Raw genomic sequence first — 27,719 nt, forward strand, 5'->3', positions numbered from 1 at the left:
AATCGGAGCGGAAGGTGGCAACAGAGCAAAATGTCAACTGCACCCGGGATTCCCAGCCAGTCTCCCATGCCGGTACTTACTGGGCCCTAAGCTGGGGAGCAGTCTGCGATCTGACGAGAGCAGGCGCGTTCAGCTTAGGATGGCCGTTGACATCTTCACGCCTTGTATATTGTGGATTTAAACATCAATAAATATTTTTATTAATCGGAGAGGAAGGCGGCAACAGAGCAAAATGTAAATGGCACCTTGGATTGCCAGCCAGTCTCCTATGCCGGTAACTGCCGGGCAGCAGTCTGCGATCTGAGGAGAGCAGGCACGTTCAGGCTAAGGATGGCCGTTGACAGCTTCACACCCTGTATATTGTGGATTTAAGCATCAATAAATCCTTTTCTGAATCGGAGCGGAAGGCGGCAACAGATTAAAATGTCAACTGCACCCGGGATTCCCAGCCAGTCTCCCATGCTGGTACTTAGCAGGCCCTAAGCTGGGTAGCAGTCTGCGATCTGACGAGAGCAGGCGCGTTCAGCTTAAGATGGCCGTTGACAGCTTCACACTTTGTATACTGTGCATTTAAGCATCAATAAATCCTTTTCGGAATCGGAAACGGAAGGCGGCAACAGAGCAAAATGTCAACGGCAGCCGGGATTCCCAGCCAGTGTCCCATGACGGTACTTACCGGGCCCTAAGATCTGTACCAGTCTGCGATCTGACGAGAGCAGGCGCGTTAAGCTTAGTATGGCCGTAGACATCTTCACACCCTGTATACTGTGGATTTAAGCATCAATAAATCCTTTTCGGAATCGGAGAGGAAGGCGGCAACAGAGCAAAATGTCAACTGCACCCGGGATTCCCAGCCAGTCTCCCATGCCGGTACTTACTGGGCCCTAAGCTGGGTAGCAGTCTGCGATCTGACGAGAGCAGGCGCGTTCAGCTTAGGATGGCCGTTGACATCTTCAGCATTGTATATTGTGGATTTAAGCATCAATAAATAATTTTCGGAATCGGAGCAGAAACAGAGCAAAATGTCAACTGAACCCGGGATTCCCAGCCAGTCTCCCATGCTGGTACTTACCAGGCCCGAAGCTGGGTAGCAGTCTGCGATCCGACGAGAACAGGCGCATTCAAGTTAGGATGGCCGTAGACATCTTCACACCCTGTATAGTGTGGATTTAAGCATCAATAAATCTTTTTCGGAATCGGAGCGGAAGGCGGCAACAGAGCAAAATGTCAACGGCAGCCGGGATTCCCAGCCAGTCTCCCAAGCCGGTACTTACCAGGCCCTAAGCTGGGTAGCAGTCTGCGATCTGACGAGAGCAGGCGCGTTCAGCTTAGGATGGCAATTGACAGCTAAATGCTTTTTATACTGTGGATTTAAGCATCAATAAATCCTTTTCGGAATCGGAGAGGAAGGCGGCAACAGAGCAAAATGTCAACTGCACCCGGGATTCCCAGCCAGTCTCCCATGCCGGTACTTACTGGGCCCTAAGCTGGGTAGCAGTCTGCGATCTGACGAGAGCAGGCGCGTTCAGCTTAGGATGGCCGTTGACATCTTCAGCATTGTATATTGTGGATTTAAGCATCAATAAATAATTTTCGGAATCGGAGCAGAAACAGAGCAAAATGTCAACTGAACCCGGGATTCCCAGCCAGTCTCCCATGCTGGTACTTACCAGGCCCGAAGCTGGGTAGCAGTCTGCGATCCGACGAGAACAGGCGCATTCAAGTTAGGATGGCCGTAGACATCTTCACACCCTGTATAGTGTGGATTTAAGCATCAATAAATCTTTTTCGGAATCGGAGCGGAAGGCGGCAACAGAGCAAAATGTCAACGGCAGCCGGGATTCCCAGCCAGTCTCCCAAGCCGGTACTTACCAGGCCCTAAGCTGGGTAGCAGTCTGCGATCTGACGAGAGCAGGCGCGTTCAGCTTAGGATGGCAATTGACAGCTAAATGCTTTTTATACTGTGCATTTAAGCATCAATAAATCCTTTTCGGAATCGGAGAGGAAGGCGGCAACAGAGCAAAATGTCAATAGCACCTTGGATTGCCAGCCAGTCTCCCATGCCCGTACTTGCCGGGCAGCAGTCTGCGATCTGACAAGAACAGGCACATTCAGCTTAGGATAGCCATAGACGGCTTCACACCCTGTATACTGTGGATTTAAGCATCAATAAATCCTTTTCGGAATCGAAGCGGAAGGCGGCTACAGAGCAAAATGTCAACAACACCTGGGATTCCCAGCCAGTCTCCCATGCTGGTACTTACCGAGCCCTAAGCTGGGTAGCAGTCTGCGATCTGACGAGAGCAGGCGCGTTCAGTTTAGGATGGCCGTTGACAGCTTCATGCTTTTTATACTGTGCATTTAAGCATCAATAAATCCTTTTCGGAATCGGAGAGGAAGGCGGCAACAGAGCTAAATGTCAATAGCACCTTGGATTGCCAGCCAGTCTCCCATGCCCGTACTTGCCGGGCAGCAGTCTGCGATCTGACAAGAACAGGCACATTCAGCTTAGGATAGCCGTAGACGGCTTCACACCCTGTATACTGTGGATTTAAGCATCAATAAATCCTTTTCCGAATCGGAGCGGAAGGCGGCAACAGATTAAAATGTCAACTGCACCCGGGATTCCCAGCCAGTCTCCCATGCTGGTACTTACCAGGCCCTAAGCTGGGTAGCAGTCTGCGATCTGACGAGAGCAGGCACATTCAGCTTAGGATGGCCGTTGACAGCTTCTTGCCCTTTATACTGTGCATTTAGGCATCAATAAATCCTTTTCGGAATCGGAACGGAAGGCGGCAACAGAGCAAAATGTCAACGGCAGCCGGGATTCCCAGCCAGTCTCCCATGCCAGTACTTACCAGGCCCTAAGCTGGTTAGCATTCTGCGATCTGACGAGAGCAGGCGCGTTCAGCTTAGGATGGCCGTTGACAGCTTCATACTTTGTATACTGTGGATTTAAGCATCAATAAATAATTTTCGGAATCGGAGCAGAAACAGAGCAAAATGTCAACGACACCTGGGATTCCCAGCCAGTCTCCCATGCTGGTACTTACCAGGCCCTAAGCTGGGTAGCAGTCTGCGATCTGACGAGAGCAGGCGCGTTCATCTTAGGATGGCCGTTGACAGCTTCTCGCCCTTTATACTGTGCATTTAAGCATCAATAAATCCTTTTCGGAATCGGAACGGAAGGCGGCAACAGAGCAAAATGTCAACGGCAGCCGGGATTCCCAGCCAGTGTCCCATGCCGGTACTTACCGGGCCCTAAGATCTGGACCAGTCTGCGATCTGACGAGAGCAGGCGCGTTAAGCTTAGGATGGCCGTCGACAGCTTCACACCTTGTATACTGTGGATTTAAGCATCAATAAATTCTTTTCGGAATCGGAGCGGAAGGCAGCAATAGAGCAAACGTCAACGGCACCCGGGATTCCCATGCCAGTCTCCCATGCCAGTACTTACCGGGCCCTAAGCTGGGTAGCCGTCTGCGATCTGACGAGAGCAGGCGCGTTCAGCTTAGGATGGCCATTGACAGCTTCATGCTTTTTATACTGTGCATTTAAGCATCAATAAATCCTTTTCGGAATCGGAACGGAAGGCGGCAACAGAGCAAAATGTCAACTGCACCCGGGATTCCCAGCCAGTCTCCCATGCCGGTACTTACTGGGCCCTAAGCTGGGTAGCAGTCTGCGATCTGACGAGAGCAGGCGCGTTCAGCTTAGGACGGCCGTTGACAGCTTCACGCTTTGTATACTGTGGATTTAAGCATCAATAAATAATTTTCTGAATCGGAGCAGAAACAGAGCAAAATGTCAACTGCACCCGCGATTCCCAGCCAGTCTCCCATGCTGGTACTTAAAAGGCCCGAAGCTGGGTAGCAGTCTGCGATCTGACGAGAACAGGCACATTCAGCTTAGGATGGCCGTAGACATCTTCACACCCTGTATACTGTGGATTTAAGCATCAATAAATCCTTTTCGGAATCGGAGCATAAGGCGGCAACAGAGCAAAATGTCAACGACACCTGGGGTTCCCAGCCAGTCTCCCATGCAGGTACTTACCGGGCCCTAAGCTGGGTAGCAGTCTGCGATCTGACGAGAGCAGGCGCGTTCAGCTTAGGATGGCCGTTGATAGCTTCTCGCCCTTTATACTGTGCATTTAAGCATCAATAAATCCTTTTCGGAATCGAAGAGGAAGGCGGCAACAGAGCAAAATGTATATAGCACCTTGGATTGCCAGCCAGTCTCCCATGCCCGTACTTGCCGGGCAGCAGTCTGCGATCTGACAAGAACAGGCACATTCAGCTTAGGATAGCCGTAGACGGCTTCACACCCTGTATACTGTGGATTTAAGCATCAATAAATCCTTTTCGGAATCGAAGCGGAAGGCGGCTACAGAGCAAAATGTCAACAACACCTGGGATTCCCAGCCAGTCTCCCATGCTGGTACTTTCGGGGCCCTAAGCTGGGTAGCAGTCTGCGATCTGACGAGAGCAGGCACGTTCAGCTTAGGATGGCGGTTGACAGCTTCATGCCCTTTATACTGTGCATTTAAGCATCAATAAATCATTTTCTGAATCGGAGCGGAAGGTGGCAACAGAGCAAAATGTCAACTGCACCCGGGATTCCCAGCCAGTCTCCCATGCCGGTACTTACTGGGCCCTAAGCTGGGTAGCAGTCTGCGATCTGACGAGAGCAGGCGCGTTCAGCTTAGGACGGCCGTTGACAGCTTCACACTTTGTATACTGTGGATTTAAGCATCAATAAATAATTTTCTGAATCAGAGCAGAAACAGAGCAAAATGTCAACTGCACCCGCGATTCCCAGCCAGTCTCCCATGCTGGTACTTAAAAGGCCCAAAGCTGGGTAGCAGTCTGCGATCTGACGAGAACAGGCACATTCAGCTTAGGATGGCCGTAGACATCTTCACACCCTGTATACTGTGGATTTAAGCATCAATAAATCCTTTTCGGAATCGGAGCATAAGGCGGCAACAGAGCAAAATGTCAACGACACGTGGGGTTCCCAGCCAGTCTCCCATGCTGGTACTTACCGGGCCCTAAGCTGGGTAGCAGTCTGCGATCTGACGAGAGAAGGCGCGTTCAGCTTAGGATGGCCGTTGATAGCTTCTCGCCCTTTATACTGTGCATTTAAGCATCAATATATCCTTTTCGGAATCGAAGAGGAAGGCGGCAACAGAGCAAAATGTATATAGCACCTTGGATTGCCAGCCAGTCTCCCATGCCCGTACTTGCCGGGCAGCAGTCTGGGATCTGACAAGAACAGGCACATTCAGCTTAGTATAGCCGTAGACGGCTTCACACCCTGTATACTGTGGATTTAAGCATCAATAAATCCTTTTCGGAATCGAAGCGGAAGGCGGCTACAGAGCAAAATGTCAACAACACCTGGGATTCCCAGCCAGTCTCCCATGCTGGTACTTTCCGGGCCCTAAGCTGGGTAGCAGTCTGCGATCTGACGAGAGCAGGCGCGTTCAGCTTAGGATGGCCGTTGACAGCTACACATCCTGTATACTGTGGATTTAAGCATCAATAAATCCTTTTCCGAATCGGCGCGGAAGGCGGCAACAGATTAAAATGTCAACTGCAACCGGGATTCCCAGCCAGTCTCCCATGCTGGTACTTACCAGGCCCGAAGCTGGTTAGCAGTCTGCGATCTGACGAGAACAGGCGAATTCAGCTTAGGATGGCCGTAGACAGTTTCTCGCCCTTTATACTGTGCATTTAGGCATCAATAAATCCTTTTTGGAATCGGAACGGAAGGCGGCAACAGAGCAAAATGTCAACGGCAGCCGGGATTCCCAGCTAGTGTCCCATGCCGGTACTTACCGGGCCCTAAGATCTGTACCAGTCTGCGATCTGACGAGAGCAGGCCCGTTAAGCTTAGGATGGCCGTCGACAGCTTCACACCTTGTATACTGTGGATTTAAGCATCAATAAATTATTTTCGGAATCGGAGCGGAAGGCAGCAATAGAGCAAAATGTCAACGGCACCCGGGATTCCCAGCCAGTCTCCCATGCCAGTACTTACCGGGCCCTAAGCTGGGTAGCAGTCTGCAATCTGACGAGAGCAGGCGCGTTCAGCTTAAGATGGCCGTTGACATCTTTATGCTTTTTATACTGTGGATTTAAGCATCAATAAATATTTTTTTTAATCGGAGAGGAAGGCGGCAACAGATCAAAATGTCAATAGCACATTGGATTGCCAGCCAGTCTCCCATGCCCGTACTTGCCGGGCAGCAGTCTGCGATCTGACAAGAACAGGCGCATTCAGCTTAGGATAGCCGTAGACGGCTTCACACCCTGTATATTGTGGATTTAAACATCAATAAATCCTTTTCGGAATCGGAGCAAAATGTCTACAGAGCTACAGAGCAAAATGTCAACAACACCTGAGATTCCCAGCCAGTCTCCCATGCTGGTACTTACCGGGCCCTAAGCTGGGTAGCAGTCTGCAATCTGACGAGAACAGGCGCGTTCAGCTTAGGATGGCCGTTAACAGCTTCACACCCTTTATACTGTGCATTTAAGCATCAATAAATCATTTTCCGAATCGGAGCGGAAGGCGGCAACAGATTAAAATGTCAACTGCACCCGGGATTCCCAGCCAGTCTCCCATGCTGGTACTTACCAGGCCCTAAGCTGGGTAGCAGTCTGCAATCTGACGAGAGCAGGCGCGTTCAGCTTAGGATGACCGTTGACAGCTTCACATTTTGTATACTGTGCATTTAAGCATCAATAAATCCTTTTCGGAATCGGAACGGAAGGCGGCAACAGAGCAAAATGTCAACGGCAGCCGGAATTCCCAGCCAGTGTCCCATGCCGGTACTTACCGGGCCCTAAGATCTGTACCAGTCTGCGATCTGACGAGAGCAGGCCCGTTAAGCTTAGGATGGCCGTCGACAGCTTCACACCTTGTATACTGTGGATTTAAGCATCAATAAATTATTTTCGGAATCGGAGCGGAAGGCAGCAATAGAGCGAAATGTCAACGGCACCTGGGATTCCCAGCCAGTCTCCCATGCCAGTACTTACCGGGCCCTAAGCTGGGTAGCAGTCTGCGATCTGACGAGAGCAGGCGCGTTTAGCTTAGGATGGCCATTGACAGCTTCATGCTTTTTATACTGTGGATTTAAGCATCAATAAATCCTTTTCGGAATCGGAGAGGAAGGCGGCAACAGAGCAAAATGTCAATAGCACCTTGGATTGCCAGCCAGTCTCCCATGCCCGTACTTGACGGGCAGCAGTCTGCGATCTGACAAGAACAGCCACATTCAGCTTAGAATAGCCGTAGACGGCTTCACACCCTGTATACTGTGGATTTAAGCATCAATAAATCCTTTTCGGAATCGGAACTGAAGGCGGCAACAGAGCAAAATGTCAACTGCACCCGGGATTCCCAGCCAGTCTCCCATACCGGTACTTACTGGGCCCTAAGCAGGGTAGCAGTCTGCGATCTGACGAGAGCAGGCGCGTTCAGCTTAGGATGGCCGTTGACATCTTCACGACTTGTATATTGTGGATTTAAGCATCAATAAATATTTTTATTAATCGGAGAGGAAGGCGGCAACAGAGCAAAATATCAATGGCACCTTGGATTGCCAGCCAGTCTCCCATGCCGGTATCTGCTGGGCAGCAGTCTGCGATCTGACGAGAGCAGGCGCGTTCAGCTTAGGATGGCCGTTGACAGCTTCACACCCTGTATATTGTGGATTTAAGCATCAATAAATCCTTTTCCGAATCGGACCGGAAGGCGGCAACAGATTAAAATGTCAACTGCACCCGGGATTCCCAGCCAGTCTCCCAGGCTGGTACTTACCAGGCCCTAAGCTGGGTGGCAGTCTGCGATCTGACGAGAGCAGGCGCATTCAGCTTAGGATGGCCGTTGACAGCTTCACACTTTGTATACTGTGGATTTAAGCATCAATAAATAATTTTCGGAATCGGAGCAGAAACAGAGCAAAATGTCAACTGCACCCGTGATTCCCAGCCAGTCTCCCATGCTGGTACTTACCAGGCCCGAAGTTGGGTAGCAGTCTGCGATATGACGAGAACAGGCGCATTCAGCTTAGGATGGCCGTAGACATCTTCACACCCTGTATACTGTGGATTTAAGCATCAATAAATCCTTTTCGGAATCGGAGCGGAAGGCGTCAACAGAGCAAAATGTAAACGATACCTGGGATTCCCAGCGAGTCTCCCATGCTGGTACTTACCGGGCCCTAAGCTGGGTAGCAGTCTGCGATCTGACGAGAGCAGGCGCGTTCAGCTTAGGATGGCCGTTGACATCTTCTCGTCCTTTATACTGTGCATTTAAGCATCAATAAATCCTTTTCGGAATCGGAACGGAAGGCGGCAACAGAGCAAAATGTAAACGATACCTGGGATTCCCAGCGAGTCTCCCATGCTGGTACTTACCGGGCCCTAAGATCTGTACCAGTCTGCGATCTGACGAAAGCAGGCGCGTTAAGCTTAGGATGGCCGTCGACAGCTTCACACCTTGTATACTGTGGATTTAAGCATCAATAAATGCTTTTCGGAATCGGAGCGGAAGGCAGCAAAATGTCAACGGCACCCGGGATTGCCAGCCAGTCTCCCATGCCAGTTCTTACCTTGCCCTAAGCTGGGTAGCAGTCTGCGATCTGACGAGAGCAGGCGCGTTCAGCTTAGGATGGCCATTGACAGCTTCATGCTTTTTATACTGTGCATTTAAGCATCAATAAATCCTTTTCGGAATCGGAAAGGAAGGCGGCAACAGAGCAAAATGTCAACTGCACCCGGGATTCCCAGCCAGTCTCCCACGCCGGTATTTACTGGGCCCTAAGCTGGGTGGCAGTCTGCGATCTGACGAGAGCAGGCGCATTCAGCTTAGGATGGCCGTTGACATCTTCATGCCTTGTATATTGTGGATTTAAGCATGAATAAATAATTTTCGGAATCAGAGCAGAAACAGAGCAAAATGTCAACTGCACCCAGGATTCCCAGCCAGACTCCCATGCTGGTACTTACCAAGCCCAAAGCTGGGTAGCACTCTGCGATTTGATGAGAACAGGCGCATTCAGCTTAGGATGGCCATAGACATCTTCACACACTGTATACTGTGTATTTAAGCATCAATAAATCCTTTTCGGAATCGGAGAGGAAGGCGGCAACAGAGCAAAATGTCAACTGCACCTTATATACTGTGGATTTAAGCATCAATAAATTATTTTCGGAATCGGAGCGGAAGGCAGCAATAGAGCAAAATGTCAACGGCATCCGGGATTCCCAGTCAGTCTCCCATGCCAGTACTTACTGGGCCCTAAGCTGGGTAGCAGTCTGCAATTTGACGAGAGCACCCCTACCCCTTAATTCCCTGGTTGAACTTGATGGACATATGTCTTTTTTCGACCGTACTAACTATGTAACTATATGTAACTATGTAACAGGTCCGTTCAGCTTAGGATGGCCGTTGACAGCTTCACACTTTGTATACTGTGCATTTAAGCATCAATAAATCCTTTTCGGAATCAGAACGGAAGGCGGCAACAGAGCAAAATGTCAACGGCAGCCGGGATTCCCAGCCAATATCCCATGCCGGTACTTACCGGGCCCTAAGATCTGTACCAGTCTGCGCGTTCAGGCGCGTTCAGCTTAGGATGGCCGTCGACAGCTTCACACCATATATACTGTGGATTTAAGCATCAATAAATTATTTTCGGAATCGGAGCGGAAGGCAGCAATAGAGCAAAATGTCAACGGCACCAGGGATTCCCAGCCAGTCTCCCATGCCAATACTTACCGGGCCCTAAGCTGGGTAGCAGTCTGCGATCTGACGAGAGCAGGCGCATTCAGCTTAGGATGGCCATTGACAGCTTCATGCTTTTTATACTGTGCATTTAAGCATCAATAAATCCTTTTCGGAATCGGAACGGAAGGCGGCAACAGAGCAAAATGTCAACTGCACCCGGGATTCCCAGCCAGTCTCCCATGCCGGTACTTACTGGGCCCTAAGCTGCGTAGCAGTCTGCGATCTGACGAGAGCAGGCGCGTTCAGCTTAGGATGGCCGTTGACATCTTCACGCCTTGTATACTGTGGATTTAAGCATCAATAAATTTTTTTTTTAATCGGAGAGGAAGGCGGCAACAGAGCAAAATGTCAATAGCACCTTGGATTGCCAGCCAGTCTCCCATGCCCGTACTTGCCGGGCAGCAGTCTGCGATCTGACAAGAACAGGCGCATTCAGCTTAGGATAGCCGTAGACAGCTTCACACCCTGTATACTGTGGATTTAAGCATCAATAAATCCTTTTCGGAATCGGAGCAAAATGTCTACAGAGCTACATGTCAACAACACCTGAGATTCTCAGCCAGCCTCCCATGCTGGTACTTACCGGGCCCTAAGCTGGGTAGCAGTTTGCAATCTGAGAAGAACAGGCACATTCAGCTTAGGATAGCCGTAGACGGCTTCACACCCTGTATACTGTGGATTTAAGCATCAATAAATCCTTTTCCGAATCGGAGAGGAAGGCGGCAACAGATTAAAATGTCAACTGCACCCGGGATTCCCAGCCAGTCTCCCATGCTGGTACTTACCAGGCCCTAAGCTGGGTAGCAGTCTGCGATCTGACGAGAGCAGGCACATTCAGCTTAGGATGGCCGTTGACAGCTTCTTGCCCTTTATACTGTGCATTTAGGCATCAATAAATCCTTTTCGGAATCGGAACGGAAGGCGGCAACAGAGCAAAATGTCAACGGCAGCCGGGATTCCCAGCCAGTCTCCCATGCCAGTACTTACCAGGCCCTAAGCTGGTAAGTAGTCTGCGATCTGACGAGAGCATGCGCGTTCAGCTTAGGATGGCCATTGACAGCTTAATGCTTTTTATACTGTGCATTTAAGCATCAATAAATCCTTTTCGGAATCGGAGAGGAAGGCGGCAACAGAGCAAAATGTCAATAGCACCTTGGATTGCCAGCCAGTCTCCCATGCCCGTACTTGCCGGGCAGCAGTCTGCGATCTGACAAGAACAGGCACATTCAGCTTTGGATAGCCATAGACGGCTTCACACCCTGTATACTGTGGATTTAAGCATCAATAAATGCTTTTCGGAATCGAAGCGGAAGGCGGCTACAGAGCAAAATGTCAACAACACATGGGATTCCCAGCCAGTCTCCCATGCTGGTACTTACCGAGCCCTAAGCTGGGTAGCAGTCTGCGATCTGACAAGAGCAGGCGCGTTCAGCTTAGGATGGCCGTTGACAGTTTCATGCTTTTTATACTGTGCATTTAAGCATCAATAAATCCTTTTCGGAATCGGAGAGGAAGGCGGCAACAGAGCAAAATGTCAATAGCACCTTGGATTTCCAGCCAGTCTCCCACGCCCGTACTTGCCGGGCAGCAGTCTGCGATCTGACAAGAACAGGCACATTCAGCTTAGGATAGCCGTAGACGGCTTCACACCCTGTATACTGTGGATTTAAGCATCAATAAATCCTTTTCCGAATCGGAGCGGAAGGCGGCAACAGATTAAAATGTCAACTGCACCCGGGATTCCCAGCCAGTCTCCCATGATGGTACTTACCAGGCCCTAAGCTGGGTAGCATTCTGCGATCTGACGAGAGCAGGCGCGTTCAGCTTTGGATGGCCGTTGACAGCTTCATACTTTGTATACTGTGGATTTAAGCATCAATAAATAATTTTCGGAATCGGAGCAGAAACAGAGCAAAATGTCAACGACACCTCGGATTCCCAGCCAGTCTCCCATGCTGGTACTTACCAGGCCCTAAGCTGGGTAGCAGTCTGCGATCTGACGAGAGCAGGCGCGTTCATCTTAGGATGGCCGTTGACAGCTTCTCGCCCTTTATACTGTGCATTTAAGCATCAATAAATCCTTTTCGGAATCGGAACGGAAGGCGGCAACAGAGCAAAATGTCAACGGCAGCCGGGATTCCCAGCCAGTGTCCCATGCCGGTACTTACCGGGCCCTAAGATCTGTACCAGTCTGCGATCTGACGAGAGCAGGCGCGTTAAGCTTAGGATGGCCGTCGACAGCTTCACACCTTGTATACTGTGGATTTAAGCATCAATAAATTCTTTTCGGAATCGGAGCGGAAGGCAGCAATAGAGCAAACATCAACGGCATCCAGGATTCCCATGCCAGTCTCCCATGCCAGTACTTACGGGGCCCTAAGCTGGGTAGCCGTCTGCGATCTGACGAGAGCAGGCGCGTTCAGCTTAGGATGGCCATTGACAGCTTCATGCTTTTTATACTGTGCATTTAAGCATCAATAAATCCTTTTCGGAATCGGAACGGAAGGCGGCAACAGAGCAAAATGTCAACTGCACCCGGGATTCCCAGCCAGTCTCCCATGCCGGTACTTACTGGGCCCTAAGCTGGGTAGCAGTCTGCGATCTGACGAGAGCAGGCGCGTTCAGCTTAGGACGGCCGTTGACAGCTTCACACTTTGTATACTGTGGATTTAAGCATCAATAAATAATTTTCTGAATCGGAGCAGAAACAGAGCAAAATGTCAACTGCACCCGCGATTCCCAGCCAGTCTCCCATGCTGGTACTTAAAAGGCCCGAAGCTGGGTAGCAGTCTGCGATCTGACGAGAACAGGCACATTCAGCTTAGGATGGCCGTAGACATCTTCACACCCTGTATACTGTGGATTTAAGCATCAATAAATCCTTTTCGGAATCGGAGCATAAGGCGGCAACAGAGCAAAATGTCAACGAAACCTTGGATTCCCAGCCAGTCTCCCATGCTGGTACTTACCGGGCCCTAAACTGGGTAGCAGTCTGCGATCTGACGAGAGCAGGCGCGTTCAGCTTAGGATGGCCGTTGATAGCTTCTCGCCCTTTATACTGTGCATTTAAGCATCAATAAATCCTTTTCGGAATCGAAGAGGAAGGCGGCAACAGAGCAAAATGTATATAGCACCTTGGATTGCCAGCCAGTCTCCCATGCCCGTACTTGCCGGGCAGCAGTCTGCGATCTGACAAGAACAGGCACATTCAGCTTAGGATAGCCGTAGACGGCTTCACACCCTGTATACTGTGGATTTAAGCATCAATAAATCCTTTTCGGAATCGAAGCGGAAGGCGGCTACAGAGCAAAATGTCAACAACACCTGGGATTCCCAGCCAGTCTCCCATGCTGGTACTTTCCAGGCCCTAAGCTGGGTAGCAGTCTGCGATCTGACGAGAGCAGGCGCGTTCAGCTTAGGATGGCCGTTGACACCTACACATCCTGTATACTGTGGATTTAAGCATCAATAAATCCTTTTCCGAATCGGCGCGGAAGGCGGCAAAAGATTAAAATGTCAACTGCAACCGGGATTCCCAGCCAGTCTCCCATGCTGGTACTTACCAGGCCCGAAGCTGGTTAGCAGTCTGCGATCTGACGAGAACAGGCGCATTCAGCTTAGGATGACCGTAGACAGTTTCTCGCCCTTTATACTGTGCATTTAGGCATCAATAAATCCTTTTTGGAATCGGAACGGAAGGCGGCAACAGAGCAAAATGTCAACGGCAGCCGGGATTCCCAGCTAGTGTCCCATGCCGGTACTTACCGGGCCCTAAGATCTGTACCAGTCTGCGATCTGACGAGAGCAGGCCCGTTAAGCTTAGGATGGCCGTCGATAGCTTCACACCTTGTATACTGTGGATTTAAGCATCAATAAATTCTTTTCGGAATCGGAGCGGAAGGCAGCAATAGAGCAAAATGTCAACGGCACCCGGGATTCCCAGCCAGTCTCCTATGCCAGTACTTACCGGGCCCTAAGCTGGGTAGCAGTCTGCGATCTGACGAGAGCAGGCGCGTTCAGCTTAAGATGGCCGTTGACATCTTTATGCTTTTTATACTGTGGATTTAAGCATCAATAAATATTTTTTTTAATCGGAGAGGAAGGCGGCAACAGATCAAAATGTCAATAGCACATTGGATTGCCAGCCAGTCTCCCATGCCCGTACTTGCCGGGCAGCAGTCTGCGATCTGACAAGAACAGGCGCATTCAGCTTAGGATAGCCGTAGACGGCTTCACACCCTGTATATTGTGGATTTAAACATCAATAAATCCTTTTCGGAATCGGAGCAAAATGTCTACAGAGCTACAGAGCAAAATGTCAACAACACCTGAGATTCACAGCCAGTCTCCCATGCTGGTACTTACCGGGCCTAAGCTGGGTAGCAGTCTGCGATCTGACGAGAGCAGGCGCGTTCAGCTTAGGATGGCCGTTAACAGCTTCACGCCCTTTATACTGTGCATTTAAGCATCAATAAATCATTTTCCGAATCGGAGCGGAAGGCGGCAACAGATTAAAATGTCAACTGCACCCGGGATTCCCAGCCAGTCTCCCATGCTGGTACTTACCAGGCCCTAAGCTGGGTAGCAGTCTGCAATCTGACGAGAGCAGGCGCGTTCAGCTTAGGATGACCGTTGACAGCTTCACATTTTGTATACTGTGCATTTAAGCATCAATAAATCCTTTTCGGAATCGGAACGGAAGGCGGCAACAGAGCAAAATGTCAACGGCAGCCGGAATTCCCAGCCAGTGTCCCATGCCGGTACTTACCGGGCCCTAAGATCTGTACCAGTCTGCGATCTGACGAGAGCAGGCCCGTTAAGCTTAGGATGGCCGTCGACAGCTTCACACCTTGTATACTGTGGATTTAAGCATCAATAAATTATTTTCGGAATCGGAGCGGAAGGCAGCAATAGAGCGAAATGTCAACGGCACCTGGGATTCCCAGCCAGTCTCCCATGCCAGTACTTACCGGGCCCTAAGCTGGGTAGCAGTCTGCGATCTGACGAGAGCAGGCGCGTTTAGCTTAGGATGGCCATTGACAGCTTCATGCTTTATATACTGTGGATTTAAGCATCAATAAATCCTTTTCGGAATCGGAGAGGAAGGCGGCAACAGAGCAAAATGTCAATAGCACCTTGGACTGCCAGCCAGTCTCCCATGCCCGTACTTGACGGGCAGCAGTCTGCGATCTGACAAGAACAGCCACATTCAGCTTAGAATAGCCGTAGACGGCTTCACACCCTGTATACTGTGGATTTAAGCATCAATAAATCCTTTTCGGAATCGGAACTGAAGGCGGCAACAGAGCAAAATGTCAACTGCACCCGGGATTCCCAGCCAGTCTCCCATACCGGTACTTACTGGGCCCTAAGCAGGGTAGCAGTCTGCGATCTGACGAGAGCAGGCGCGTTCAGCTTAGGATGGCCGTTGACATCTTCACGACTTGTATATTGTGGATTTAAGCATCAATAAATATTTTTATTAATCGGAGAGGAAGGCGGCAACAGAGCAAAATATCAATGGCACCTTGGATTGCCAGCCAGTCTCCCATGCCGGTATCTGCTGGGCAGCAGTCTGCGATCTGACGAGAGCAGGCGCGTTCAGCTTAGGATGGCCGTTGACAGCTTCACACCCTATATATTGTGGATTTAAGCATCAATAAATCCTTTTCCGAATCGGACCGGAAGGCGGCAACAGATTAAAATGTCAACTGCACCCGGGATTCCCAGCCAGTCTCCCAGGCTGGTACTTACCAGGCCCTAAGCTGGGTGGCAGTCTGCGATCTGACGAGAGCAGGCGCATTCAGCTTAGGATGGCCGTTGACAGCTTCACACTTTGTATACTGTGGATTTAAGCATCAATAAATAATTTTCGGAATGGGAGCAGAAACAGAGCAAAATGTCAACTGCACCCGGGATTCCCAGCCAGTCTCCCATGCTGGTACTTACCAGGCCCGAAGTTGGGTAGCAGTCTGCGATATGACGAGAACAGGCGCATTCAGCTTAGGATGGCCGTAGACATCTTCACACCCTGTATACTGTGGATTTAAGCATCAATAAATCCTTTTCGGAATCGGAGCGGAAGGCGGCAACAGAGCAAAATGTAAACGATACCTGGGATTCCCAGCGAGTCTCCCATGCTGGTACTTACCGGGCCCTAAGCTGGGTAGCAGTCTGCGATCTGACGAGAGCAGGCGCGTTAAGCTTAGGATGGCCGTTGACATCTTCTCGTCCTTTATACTGTGCATTTAAGCATCAATAAATCCTTTTCGGAATCGGAACGGAAGGCGGAAACAGAGCAAAATGTCTACGGCAGCCGGGATTCCCAGCCAGTGTCACCATGCCGGTACTTACCGGGCCCTAAGATCTGTACCAGTCTGCGATCTGACGAAAGCAGGCGCGTTAAGCTTAGGATGGCCGTCGACAGCTTCACACCTTGTATACTGTGGATTTAAGCATCAATAAATTCTTTTCGGAATCGGAGCGGAAGGCAGCAAAATGTCAAGGGCAACCGGGATTGCCAGCCAGTCTCCCATGCCAGTTCTTACCTTGCCCTAAGCTGGGTAGCAGTCTGCGATCTGACGAGAGCAGACGCGTTCAGCTTAGGATGGCCATTGACAGCTTCATGCTTTTTATACTGTGCATTTAAGCATCAATAAATCCTTTTCGGAATCGGAAAGGAAGGCGGCAACAGAGCAAAATGTCAACTGCACCCGGGATTCCCAGCCAGTCTCCCACGCCGGTATTTACTGGGCCCTAAGCTGGGTGGCAGTCTGCGATCTGACGAGAGCAGGCGCATTCAGCTTAGGATGGCCGTTGACATCTTCATGCCTTGTATATTGTGGATTTAAGCATCAATAAATTATTTTCGGAATCGGAGCGGAAGGCAGCAATAGAGCAAAATGTCAACGGCATCCGGGATTCCCAGTCAGTCTCCCATGCCAGTACTTACTGGGCCCTAAGCTGGGTAGCAGTCTGCAATTTGACGAGAGCAGGTGCGTTCAGCTTAGGATGGCCGTTGACAGCTTCACACTTTGTATACTGTGCATTTAAGCATCAATAAATCCTTTTCGGAATCAGAACGGAAGGCGGCAACAGAGCAAAATGTCAACGGCAGCCGGGATTCCCAGCCAATATCCCATGCCGGTACTTACCGGGCCCTAAGATCTGTACCAGTCTGCGCGTTCAGGCGCGTTCAGCTTAGGATGGCCGTCGACAGCTTCACACCATATATACTGTGGATTTAAGCATCAATAAATTATTTTCGGAATCGGAGCGGAAGGCAGCAATAGAGCAAAATGTCAACGGCACCAGGGATTCCCAGCCAGTCTCCCATGCCAATACTTACCGGGCCCTAAGCTGGGTAGCAGTCTGCGATCTGACGAGAGCAGGCGCATTCAGCTTAGGATGGCCATTGACAGCTTCATGCTTTTTATACTGTGCATTTAAGCATCAATAAATCCTTTTCGGAATCGGAACGGAAGGCGGCAACAGAGCAAAATGTCAACTGCACCCGGGATTCCCAGCCAGTCTCCCATGCCGGTACTTACTGGGCCCTAAGCTGCGTAGCAGTCTGCGATCTGACGAGAGCAGGCGCGTTCAGCTTAGGATGGCCGTTGACATCTTCACGCCTTGTATACTGTGGATTTAAGCATCAATAAATTTTTTTTTTAATCGGAGAGGAAGGCGGCAACAGAGCAAAATGTCAATAGCACCTTGGATTGCCAGCCAGTCTCCCATGCCCGTACTTGCCGGGCAGCAGTCTGCGATCTGACAAGAACAGGCGCATTCAGCTTAGGATAGCCGTAGACAGCTTCACACCCTGTATACTGTGGATTTAAGCATCAATAAATCCTTTTCGGAATCGGAGCAAAATGTCTACAGAGCTACATGTCAACAACACCTGAGATTCTCAGCCAGCCTCCCATGCTGGTACTTACCGGGCCCTAAGCTGGGTAGCAGTTTGCAATCTGAGAAGAACAGGCACATTCAGCTTAGGATAGCCGTAGACGGCTTCACACCCTGTATACTGTGGATTTAAGCATCAATAAATCCTTTTCGGAATCGGAGAGGAAGGCGGCAACAGAGCAAAATGTCAATAGCACCTTGGATTGCCAGCCAGTCTCCCATGCCCATACTTGCCGGGCAGCAGTCTGCGATCTGACAAGAACAGGCACATTCAGCTTAGGATAGCCGTAGACGGCTTCACACCCTGTATACTGTGGATTTAAGCATCAATAAATCCTTTTCGGAATCGGAGCGGAAGGCGGCTAAAGAGCAAAATGTCAACAACACCTGGGATTCCCAGCCAGTCTCCCATGCTGGTACTTACCGGGCCCTAAGCTGGGTATCAGTCTGCGATCTGACGAGAGCAGGCGCGTTCAGCTTAGGATGGCCGTTGACAGCTTCACGCCCTTTATACTGTGCATTTAAGCATCAATAAATCCTTTTCCGAATCGGAGCGGAAGGCGGCAACAGATTAAAATGTCAACTGCACCCGGGATTCCCAGCCAGTCTCCCATGCTGGTACTTACCAGGCCCTAAGCTGGGTAGCAGTCTGCGATCTGACGAGAGCAGGCGCGTTCAGCTTAGGATGGCCGTTGACAGCTTCACACTTTGTATACTGTGGATTTAAGCATCAATAAATAATTTTCGGAATCGGAGCAGAAACAGAGCAAAATGTCAACTGCACCCGGTATTCCCTGCAAGTCTCCCATGCTGGTACTTACCAGGCCCGAAGCTGGGTAGCAGCCTGCGATCTGACGAGAACAGGCACATTCAGCTTAGGATGGCCGTAGACATTTTCACACCCTGTATACTGTGGATTTAAGCATCAATAAATCCTTTTCGGAATCAGAGCGTAACGCGGCAACAGAGCAAAATGTCAACGACACCTGGGATTCCCGGCCAGTCTCCCATGCTGGTACTTACCGAGCCCTAAGCTGGGTAGCAGTCTGCGATCTGACGAGAGCAGGCACGTTCAGCGTAGGATGGCCGTTGACAGCTTCACTCCCTTTATACTGTGCATTTAAGCATCAATAAATCCTTTTCCGAATCGGAGCGGAAGGCGGCAACAGATTAAAATGTCAACTGCACCCGGGATTCCCAGCCAGTCTCCCATGCTGGTACTTACCAGGCCCTAAGCTGGGTAGCAGTCTGCGATCTGATGAGAGCAGGTGCGTTCAGCTTATGATGGCCATTGACAGCTTCACACTTTGTATACTGTGGATTTAAGCATCAATAAAAAAAATTCGGAATCGGAGCAGAAACAGAGCAAAATGTCAACTGCACCCGGTATTCCCAGCCAGTCTCCTATGCTGGTACTTACCAGGACCGAAGCTGGGTAGCAGTCTGCGATCTGACGAGAGCAGGCGCGTTCAGCTTAGGATGGCCGTTGACAGCTTCACACCTTGTATATTGTGGATTTAAGCATCAATAAATATTTTTATTAATCGGAGAGGAAGGCGGCAACAGAGCAAAATGTCAATGGCACCTTGGATTGCCAGCCAGTCTCCCATGCCGGTAACTGCCGGGCAGCAGTCTGCGATCTGAGAAGAGCAGGCACGTTCAGGCTTAGGATGTCCGTTGACAGCTTCACACCCTGTATATTGTGGATTTAAGCATCAATAAATCCTTTTCCGAATCGGAGCGGAAGGCGGCAACAGATTAAAATGTCAACTGCACCCGGGATTCCCAGCCAGTCTCCCATGCTGGTACTTACCAGGCCCTAAGCTGGGTAGCAGTCTGCGATCTGATGAGAGCAGGTGCGTTCAGCTTAGGATGGCCATTGACAACTTCACACTTTGTATACTGTGGATACTGTGGATTTAAGCATCAATAAAAAAAATTCGGAATCGGAGCAGAAACAGAGCAAAATGTCAACTGCACCCGGTATTCCCAGCCAGTCTCCTATGCTGGTACTTACCAGGCCCGAAGCTGGGTAGCAGTCTGCGATCTGACGAGAACAGGCGCATTCAGCTTAGGATGTCCGTAGACATCTTCACACCCTGTATACTGTGGATTTAAGCATCAATAAATCCTTTTCGGAATCGGAGCGGAAGGCGGCAACAGAGCAAAATGTCAACGACACCTGGGATTCCCAGCCAGTCTCCCATGCTGGTACTTACCGGGCCCTAAGCTGGGTAGCAGTCTGCGATCTGACGAGAGCAGGCGCGTTCAGCTTAGGATGGCTGTTGACAGCTTCTCGCCCTTTATACTGTGCATTTAGGCAACAATAAATCCTTTTCGGAATTGGAATGGAAGGCGGCAACAGAGCAAAATGTCAACGGCAGCCGGGATTCCCAGCCAGTGTCCCATGCCGGTACTTACCGGGCCCTAAGATCTGTACCAGTCTGCGATCTGACGAGAGCAGGCGCGTTAAGCTTAGGATGGCCGTCGACAGCTTCACACCTTGTATACTGTGGATTTAAGCATCAATAAATTATTTTCGGAATCGGAGCGGAAGGCAGCAATAGAGCAAAATATCAACGGCACCCGGGATTCCCAGCCAGTCTACCACGCCAGTACTTACCGGGCCCTAAGCTGGGTAGCAGTCTGCGATCTGACGAGAGCAGGCGCGTTCAGCTTAGGATGGCCGTTGACATCTTAACACCTTGTATACTGTTGATTTAAGCATCAATAAATATTTTTTTTAATCGGAGAGGAAGGCGGCAACAGATCAAAATGTCAATAGCACCTTGGATTGCCAGCCAGTCTCCCATGCCCGTACTTGCCGGGCAGTAGTCTGCGATCTGACAAGAACAGGCGCATTCAGCTTAGGATAGCCGTAGACGGCTTCACACCCTGTATATTGTGGATTTAAGCATCAATAAATCCTTTTCGGAATCGGAGCAAAATGTCTACAGAGCTACAGAGCAAAATGTCAACAACACCTGAGATTCCCAGCCAGTCTCCCATGCTGGTACTTACCGGGCCCTAAGCTGGGTAGCAGTCTGCGATCTGACGAGAGCAGGCGCGTTGAGCTTAGGATGGCCGTTAACAGCCTCACGCTCTTTATACTGTGCATTTAAGCATCAATAAATCCTTTTCCGAATCGGAGCGGAAGGCGGCAACAGATTAAAATGTCAACTGCACCCGGGATTCCCAGCCAGTCTCCCATGCTGGTACTTACCAGGCCCTAAGCTGGGTAGCAGTCTGCGATCTGACGAGAGCAGGCGCGTTCAGATTAGGATGGCCGTTGACAGCTTCACACTTTGTATACTGTGCATTTAAGCATCAATAAATCCTTTTCGGAATCGGAACGGAAGGCGGCAACAGAGCAAAATGTCAACGGCAGCCGGGATTCCCAGCCAGTGTCCCATGCCGGTACTTACCGGGCCCTAAGATCTGTACCAGTCTGCGATCTGACGAGAGCAGGCGCGTTAAGCTTAGGATGGCCGTCGACAGCTTCACACCTTGTATACTGTGGATTTAAGTATCAATAAATTATTTTCGGAATCGGAGCGGAAGGCAGCAATAGAGCTAAATGTCAACCGGGATTACCAGCCAGTCTCCCATGCCAGTACTTACCGGGCCCTAAGCTGGGTAGCAGTCTGCGATCTGACGAGAGCAGGCGCGTTCAGCTTAGGATGGCCATTGACAGCTTCATGCTTTTTATACTGTGCATTTAAGCATCAATAAATCCTTTTCGGAATCGGAACGGAAGGCGGCAACAGAGCAAAATGTCAACCGCACACGGGATTCCCAGCCAGTCTCCCATGCCGGTACTTAATGGGCCCTAAGCTGGGTAGCAGTCTGCGATCTGACGAGAGCAGGCGCGTTCAGCTTAGGATGGCCGTTGACATCTTCACGCCTTGTATATTATGGATTTAAGCATCAATAAATATTTTTTTTATCGGAAAGGAAGGCGGCAACAGAGCAAAATGTCAATGGCACCTTAAATTGCCAGCCAGTCTCCCATGCCGGTAACTGCCGGGCAGCAGTCTGCGATCTGAGGAGAGCAGGCACGTTGAGGCTTAGGATGGCCGTTGACAGCTTCACACCCTGTATATTGTGGATTTAAGCATCAATAAATCCTTTTCCGAATCAGAGCGGAAGGCGGCAACAGATTAAAATGTCAACTGCACCCGGGATTCCCAGCCAGTCTCCCATGCTGGTACTTACCAGGACCTAAGCTGGCTAGCAGTCTGCTATCTGACGAGAGCAGGCGCGTTCAGCTTAGGATGGCCGTTGACAGCTTCACACTTTGTATACTGTGGATTTAAGCATCAATAAATTATTTTCGGAATCGGAGCAGAAACAGAGCAAAATGTCAACTGCACCCGGGATTCTCAGCCAGTCTCCCTTGCTGGTACTTACCAGGCCCGAAGCTGGGTAGCAGTCTGCGATCTGACGAGAACAGGCGCGTTCAGCTTAGGATGGCCGTTGACAGCTTCTGGCCCTTTATGCTGTGCATTTAAGCATCAATTAATACTTTTCGGAATCGGAACCGGAACGGAAGGCGGCAACAGAGCAAAATGTCAACGGCAGCCGGGATTCCCAGCCAGTGTCCCATGCCGGTACTTACCGGGCCCTAAGATCTGTACCAGTCTGCGATCTGACGAGAGCAGGCGCGTTCAGCTTAGGATGGCTGTTGACATCTTCACGCCTTGTATACTGTGGATTTAAGCATCAATAAATATTTTTTTTTAATCGGAGAGGAAGGCGGCAACAGATCAAAATGTCAATAGCACCTTGGATTGCCAGCCAGTCTCCCATGCCCGTACTTGCCGGGCAGCAGTCTGTGATCTGACAAGAACAGGCGCATTCAGCTTAGGATAGCCGTAGACGGCTTCACACCCTGTATATTGTGGATTTAAGCATCAATAAATCCTTTTCGGAATCGGAGCAAAATGTCTACAGAGCTACAGAGCAAAATGTCAACAACACCTGAGATTCCCAGCCAGTCTCCCATGCTGGTACTTACCGGGCCCTAAGCTGGGTAGCAGTCTGCGATCTGACGAGAGCAGGCGCGTTCAGCTTAGGATGGCCGTTGACAGCTTCACACTTTGTATACTGTGCATTTAAGCATCAATTAATACTTTTCGGAATCGGAACCGGAACGGAAGGCGGCAACAGAGCAAAATGTCAACGGCAGCCGGGATTCCCAGCCAGTGTCCCATGCCGGTACTTACCGGGCCCTAAGATCTGTACCAGTCTGCGATCTGACGAGAGCAGGCGCGTTAAGCTTAGGATGGCCGTCGACAGCTTCACACCTTGTATACTGTGGATTTAAGCATCAATAAATTATTTTCGGAATCGGAGCGGAAGGCGGCAACAGAGCAAAATGTCAACTGCACCCGGGATTCCCAGCCAGTCTCCCATGCCGCTACTTACTGGGCCCTAAGCTGGGTAGCAGTCTGCGATCTGACGAGAGCAGGCGCGTTCAGCTTAGGATGGCCGTTGACATCTTCACACCTTGTATATTGTGGATTTAAGCATCAATAAATATTTTTTTAATCGGAGAGGAAGGCGGCAACAGAGCAAAATGTCAATGGCACCTTGGATTGCCAGCCAGTCTCCCATGCCGGTAACTGCCGGGCAGCAGTCTGCGATCTGAGGAGAGCAGGCAAGTTCAGGCTTAGGATGGCTGTTGACAGCTTCACACCCTGTATATTGTGGATTTAAGCATCAATAAATCCTTTTCCAAATCGGAGGGGAAGGCGGCAACAGATTAAAATGTCAACTGCACCCGGGATTCCCAGCCAGTCTCCCATGCTGGTACTTACCATGCTCTAAGCTGGGTAGCAGTCTGCGATCTGACAAAAGCAGGCGCGTTCAGCTTCGGATGGCCGTTGACAGCTTCACACTTTGTATACTGTGGATTTAAGCATCAATAAATAATTTTCGGAATCAGAGCAGAAACAGAGCAAAATGTCAACTGCACCCGGGATTCCCAGCCAGTCTCCCATGCCGGTACTTACCAGGCCCGAACCTGGGTAGCAGTCTGCGATCTGACGAGAACAGGCGGATTCAGCTTAGGATGGCCGTAGACATCTTCACACCCTGTATACTGTGGATTTAAGCATCAATAAATCCTTTTCGGAATCGGAGCGTAAGGCGGCAACAGAGCAAAATGTCAACGACACCTGGGATTCCCAGGCAGTCTCCCATGCTGGTACTCACCGGGCCCTAAGCTGGGTAGCAGTCTGCGATCTGACGAGAGCAGGCGCGTTCAGCTTAGGATGGCCGTTGACAGCTTCATGCCCTTTATACTGTGCATTTAAGCATCAATAAATCCTTTTCCGAATCGGAGCGGAAGGCGGCAACAGATTAAAATGTCAACTGCACCCGGGATTCCCAGCCAGTCTCCCATGCTGGTACTTACCAGGCCCTAAGCTGGGTAGCAGTCTGCGATCTGACGAGAACAGGCGCGTTCAGCTTAGGATGGCCGTTGACAGCTTCACACTTTGTATACTGTGGATTTAAGCATCAATAAATAATTTTCGGAATCGGAGCAGAAACAGAGCAAAATGTCAACTGCACCCGGGATTCCCAGCCAGTCTCCCTTGCTGGTACTTACCAGGCCCGAAGCTGGGTAGCAGTCTGCGATCTGACGAGAACAGGCGCGTTCAGCTTAGGATGGCCGTTGACAGCTTCTCGCCCTTTATACTGTGCATTTAGGCATCAATAAATCCTTTTCGGAATTGGAACGGAAGACGGCAACAGAGCAAAATGTCAACGGCAGCCGGGATTCCCAGCCAGTGTCCCATGCCGGTACTTACCGGGCCCTAAGCTGGGTAGCAGTCTGCGATCTGACGAGAGCAGGCGCGTTCAGCTTAGGATGGCCATTGACAGCTTCATGCTTTTTATACTGTGCATTTAAGCATCAATAAATCCTTTTCGGAATCGGAACGGAAGGCGGCAACAGAGCAAAATGTCAACTGCACCCGGGATTCCCAGCCAGTCTCCCATGCCGGTACTTACTGGTCCCTAAGCTGGGTAGCAGTCTGCGATCTGACGAGAGCAGGCGCGTTCAGCTTAGGATGGCCGTTGACATCTTCACGCCTTGTATATTGTGGATTTAAGCATCAATAAATATTTTTTTAATCGGAAAGGAAGGCGGCAACAGAGCAAAATGTCAATGGCACCTTGGATTGCCAGCCAGTCTCCCATGCCGGTAACTGCCGGGCAGCAGTCTGCGATCTGAGGAGAGCAGGCAAGTTCAGGCTTAGGATGGCTGTTGACAGCTTCACACCCTGTATATTGTGGATTTAAGCATCAATAAATCCTTTTCCGAATCGGAGGGGAAGGCGGCAACAGATTAAAATGTCAACTGCACCCGGGATTCCCAGCCAGTCTCCCATGCTGGTACTTACCATGCTCTAAGCTGGGTAGCAGTCTGCGATCTGACAAAAGCAGGCGCGTTCAGCTTCGGATGGCCGTTGACAGCTTCACACTTTGTATACTGTGGATTTAAGCATCAATAAATAATTTTCGGAATCGGAGCAGAAACAGAGCAAAATGTCAACTGCACCCGGGATTCCCAGCCAGTCTCCCATGCCGGTACTTACCAGGCCCGAACCTGGGTAGCAGTCTGCGATCTGACGAGAACAGGCGGATTCAGCTTAGGATGGCCGTAGACATCTTCACACCCTGTATACTGTGGATTTAAGCATCAATAAATCCTTTTCGGAATCGGAGCGTAAGGCGGCAACAGAGCAAAATGTCAACGACACCTGGGATTCCCAGGCAGTCTCCCATGCTGGTACTCACCGGGCCCTAAGCTGGGTAGCAGTCTGCGATCTGACGAGAGCAGGCGCGTTCAGCTTAGGATGGCCGTTGACAGCTTCATGCCCTTTATACTGTGCATTTAAGCATCAATAAATCCTTTTCCGAATCGGAGCGGAAGGCGGCAACAGATTAAAATGTCAACTGCACCCGGGATTCCCAGCCAGTCTCCCATGCTGGTACTTACCAGGCCCTAAGCTGGGTAGCAGTCTGCGATCTGACGAGAACAAGCGCGTTCAGCTTAGGATGGCCGTTGACAGCTTCACACTTTGTATACTGTGGATTTAAGCATCAATAAATAATTTTCGGAATCGGAGCAGAAACAGAGCAAAATGTCAACTGCACCCGGGATTCCCAGCCAGTCTCCCTTGCTGGTACTTACCAGGCCCGAAGCTGGGTAGCAGTCTGCGATCTGACGAGAACAGGCGCGTTCAGCTTAGGATGGCCGTTGACAGCTTCTCGCCCTTTATACTGTGCATTTAGGCATCAATAAATCCTTTTCGGAATTGGAACGGAAGACGGCAACAGAGCAAAATGTCAACGGCAGCCGGGATTCCCAGCCAGTGTCCCATGCCGGTACTTACCGGGCCCTAAGCTGGGTAGCAGTCTGCGATCTGACGAGAGCAGGCGCGTTCAGCTTAGGATGGCCATTGACAGCTTCATGCTTTTTATAATGTGCATTTAAGCATCAATAAATCCTTTTCGGAATCGGAACGGAAGGCGGCAACAGAGCAAAATGTCAACTGCACCCGGGATTCCCAGCCAGTCTCCCATGCCGGTACTTACTGGGCCCTAAGCTGGGTAGCAGTCTGCGATCTGACGAGAGCAGGCGCGTTCAGCTTAGGATGGCCGTTGACATCTTCACGCCTTGTATATTGTGGATTTAAGCATCAATAAATATTTTTTTAATCGGAAAGGAAGGCGGCAACAGAGCAAAATGTCAATGGCACCTTGGATTGCCAGCCAGTCTCCCATGCCGGTGACTGCCAGGCAGCAGTCTGCGATCTGAGGAGAGCAGGCATGTTCAGGCTTAGGATGGCCGTTGACAGCTTCACACCCTGTATATTGTGGATTTAAGCATCAATAAATCCTTTTCCGAATCGGAGCGGAAGGCGGCAACAGATTAAAATGTCAACTGCACCCGGGATTCCCAGCCAGTCTCCCATGCTGGTACTTTCCAGGACCTAAGCTGGGTAGCAGTCTGCGATCTGACAAGAGCAGGCGCGTTCAGCTTAGGATGGCCGTTGACAGCTTCACACTTTGTATAATGTGGATTTAAGCATCAATAAATAATTTTCGGAATCGGAGCAGAAACAGAGCAAAATGTCAACTGCACCCGGGATTCCCAGCCAGTCTCCCTTGCTGGTACTTACCAGGCCCAAAGCTGGGTAGCAGTCTGCGATCTGACGAGAACAGGAGCGTTCAGCTTAGGATGGCCGTTGACAGCTTCTCGCCCTTTATACTGTGCATTTAGGCATCAATAAATCCTTTTCGGAATTGGAACGGAAGACGGCAACAGAGCAAAATGTCAACGGCAGCCGGGATTCCCAGCCAGTGTCCCATGCCGGTACTTACCGGGCCCTAAGATCTGTACCAGTCTGCGATCTGACGAGAGCAGGCGCGTTAAGCTTAGGATGGCCGTCGACAGCTTCACACCTTGTATACTGTGGATTTAAGCATCAATAAATTCTTTTCGGAATCGGAGCGGAAGGCAGCAATAGAGCAAAATATCAACGGCACCCGGGATTCCCAGCCAGTCTCCCATGCCAGTACTTACCGGGCCCTAAGCTGGGTAGCAGTCTGCGATCTGACGAGAGCAGGCATGTTCAGCTTAGGATGGCCATTGACAGCTTCATGCTTTTTATACTGTGCATTTAAGCATCAATAAATCCTTTTCGGAATCGGAGCGGAAGGCGGCTACAGAGCAAAATGTCAACAACACCTGGGATTCCCAGCCAGTCTCCCATGCTGGAACTTACCGGGCACTAAGCTGGTTAGCAGTCTGCAATCTGACGAGAGCAGGTGTGTTCAGCTTAGGATGGCCGTTGACATCTTCACGCCTTGTTTATTGTGGATTTAAGCATCAATAAATATTTTTATTAATCGGAGAGGAAGGCGGCAACAGAGCAAAATGTCAATGGCACCTTGGATTGCCAGCCAGTCTCCCATGCCGGTAACTGCCGGGC

At 50.2% G+C, this 27,719-nt stretch overlaps 16 pseudogenes; all 16 read right to left on the bottom strand.

Annotated features, from left to right (window-relative positions):
- Positions 1-2,809: 2,809 nt before the first annotated feature.
- Positions 2,810-2,929, bottom strand: LOC130313550 (5S ribosomal RNA; annotated as a pseudogene).
- A 75-nt stretch (positions 2,930-3,004) lies between these two features.
- Positions 3,005-3,124, bottom strand: LOC130347905 (5S ribosomal RNA; annotated as a pseudogene).
- An 883-nt stretch (positions 3,125-4,007) lies between these two features.
- On the bottom strand, positions 4,008-4,127 carry LOC130352967 (5S ribosomal RNA; annotated as a pseudogene).
- Positions 4,128-5,390: 1,263 nt separating this feature from the next.
- Positions 5,391-5,510, bottom strand: LOC130323783 (5S ribosomal RNA; annotated as a pseudogene).
- Positions 5,511-7,000: 1,490 nt separating this feature from the next.
- Positions 7,001-7,120, bottom strand: LOC130346084 (5S ribosomal RNA; annotated as a pseudogene).
- A 2,626-nt stretch (positions 7,121-9,746) lies between these two features.
- LOC130330483 (5S ribosomal RNA) lies at positions 9,747-9,866 on the bottom strand (annotated as a pseudogene).
- A 3,250-nt stretch (positions 9,867-13,116) lies between these two features.
- LOC130317599 (5S ribosomal RNA) lies at positions 13,117-13,236 on the bottom strand (annotated as a pseudogene).
- A 486-nt stretch (positions 13,237-13,722) lies between these two features.
- Positions 13,723-13,842, bottom strand: LOC130316509 (5S ribosomal RNA; annotated as a pseudogene).
- Positions 13,843-14,725: 883 nt separating this feature from the next.
- On the bottom strand, positions 14,726-14,845 carry LOC130346095 (5S ribosomal RNA; annotated as a pseudogene).
- A 2,258-nt stretch (positions 14,846-17,103) lies between these two features.
- LOC130330494 (5S ribosomal RNA) lies at positions 17,104-17,223 on the bottom strand (annotated as a pseudogene).
- Positions 17,224-18,087: 864 nt separating this feature from the next.
- LOC130347085 (5S ribosomal RNA) lies at positions 18,088-18,207 on the bottom strand (annotated as a pseudogene).
- Positions 18,208-18,289: 82 nt separating this feature from the next.
- LOC130351410 (5S ribosomal RNA) lies at positions 18,290-18,409 on the bottom strand (annotated as a pseudogene).
- A 1,067-nt stretch (positions 18,410-19,476) lies between these two features.
- LOC130326411 (5S ribosomal RNA) lies at positions 19,477-19,596 on the bottom strand (annotated as a pseudogene).
- Positions 19,597-22,680: 3,084 nt separating this feature from the next.
- LOC130334633 (5S ribosomal RNA) lies at positions 22,681-22,800 on the bottom strand (annotated as a pseudogene).
- A 1,079-nt stretch (positions 22,801-23,879) lies between these two features.
- On the bottom strand, positions 23,880-23,999 carry LOC130322105 (5S ribosomal RNA; annotated as a pseudogene).
- Positions 24,000-25,469: 1,470 nt separating this feature from the next.
- On the bottom strand, positions 25,470-25,589 carry LOC130322227 (5S ribosomal RNA; annotated as a pseudogene).
- Positions 25,590-27,719: the final 2,130 nt, after the last annotated feature.

The sequence above is a fragment of the Hyla sarda genome, chromosome 1 (assembly GCF_029499605.1).
Source record: "Hyla sarda isolate aHylSar1 chromosome 1, aHylSar1.hap1, whole genome shotgun sequence".
NCBI lineage: Eukaryota > Metazoa > Chordata > Amphibia > Anura > Hylidae > Hyla > Hyla sarda.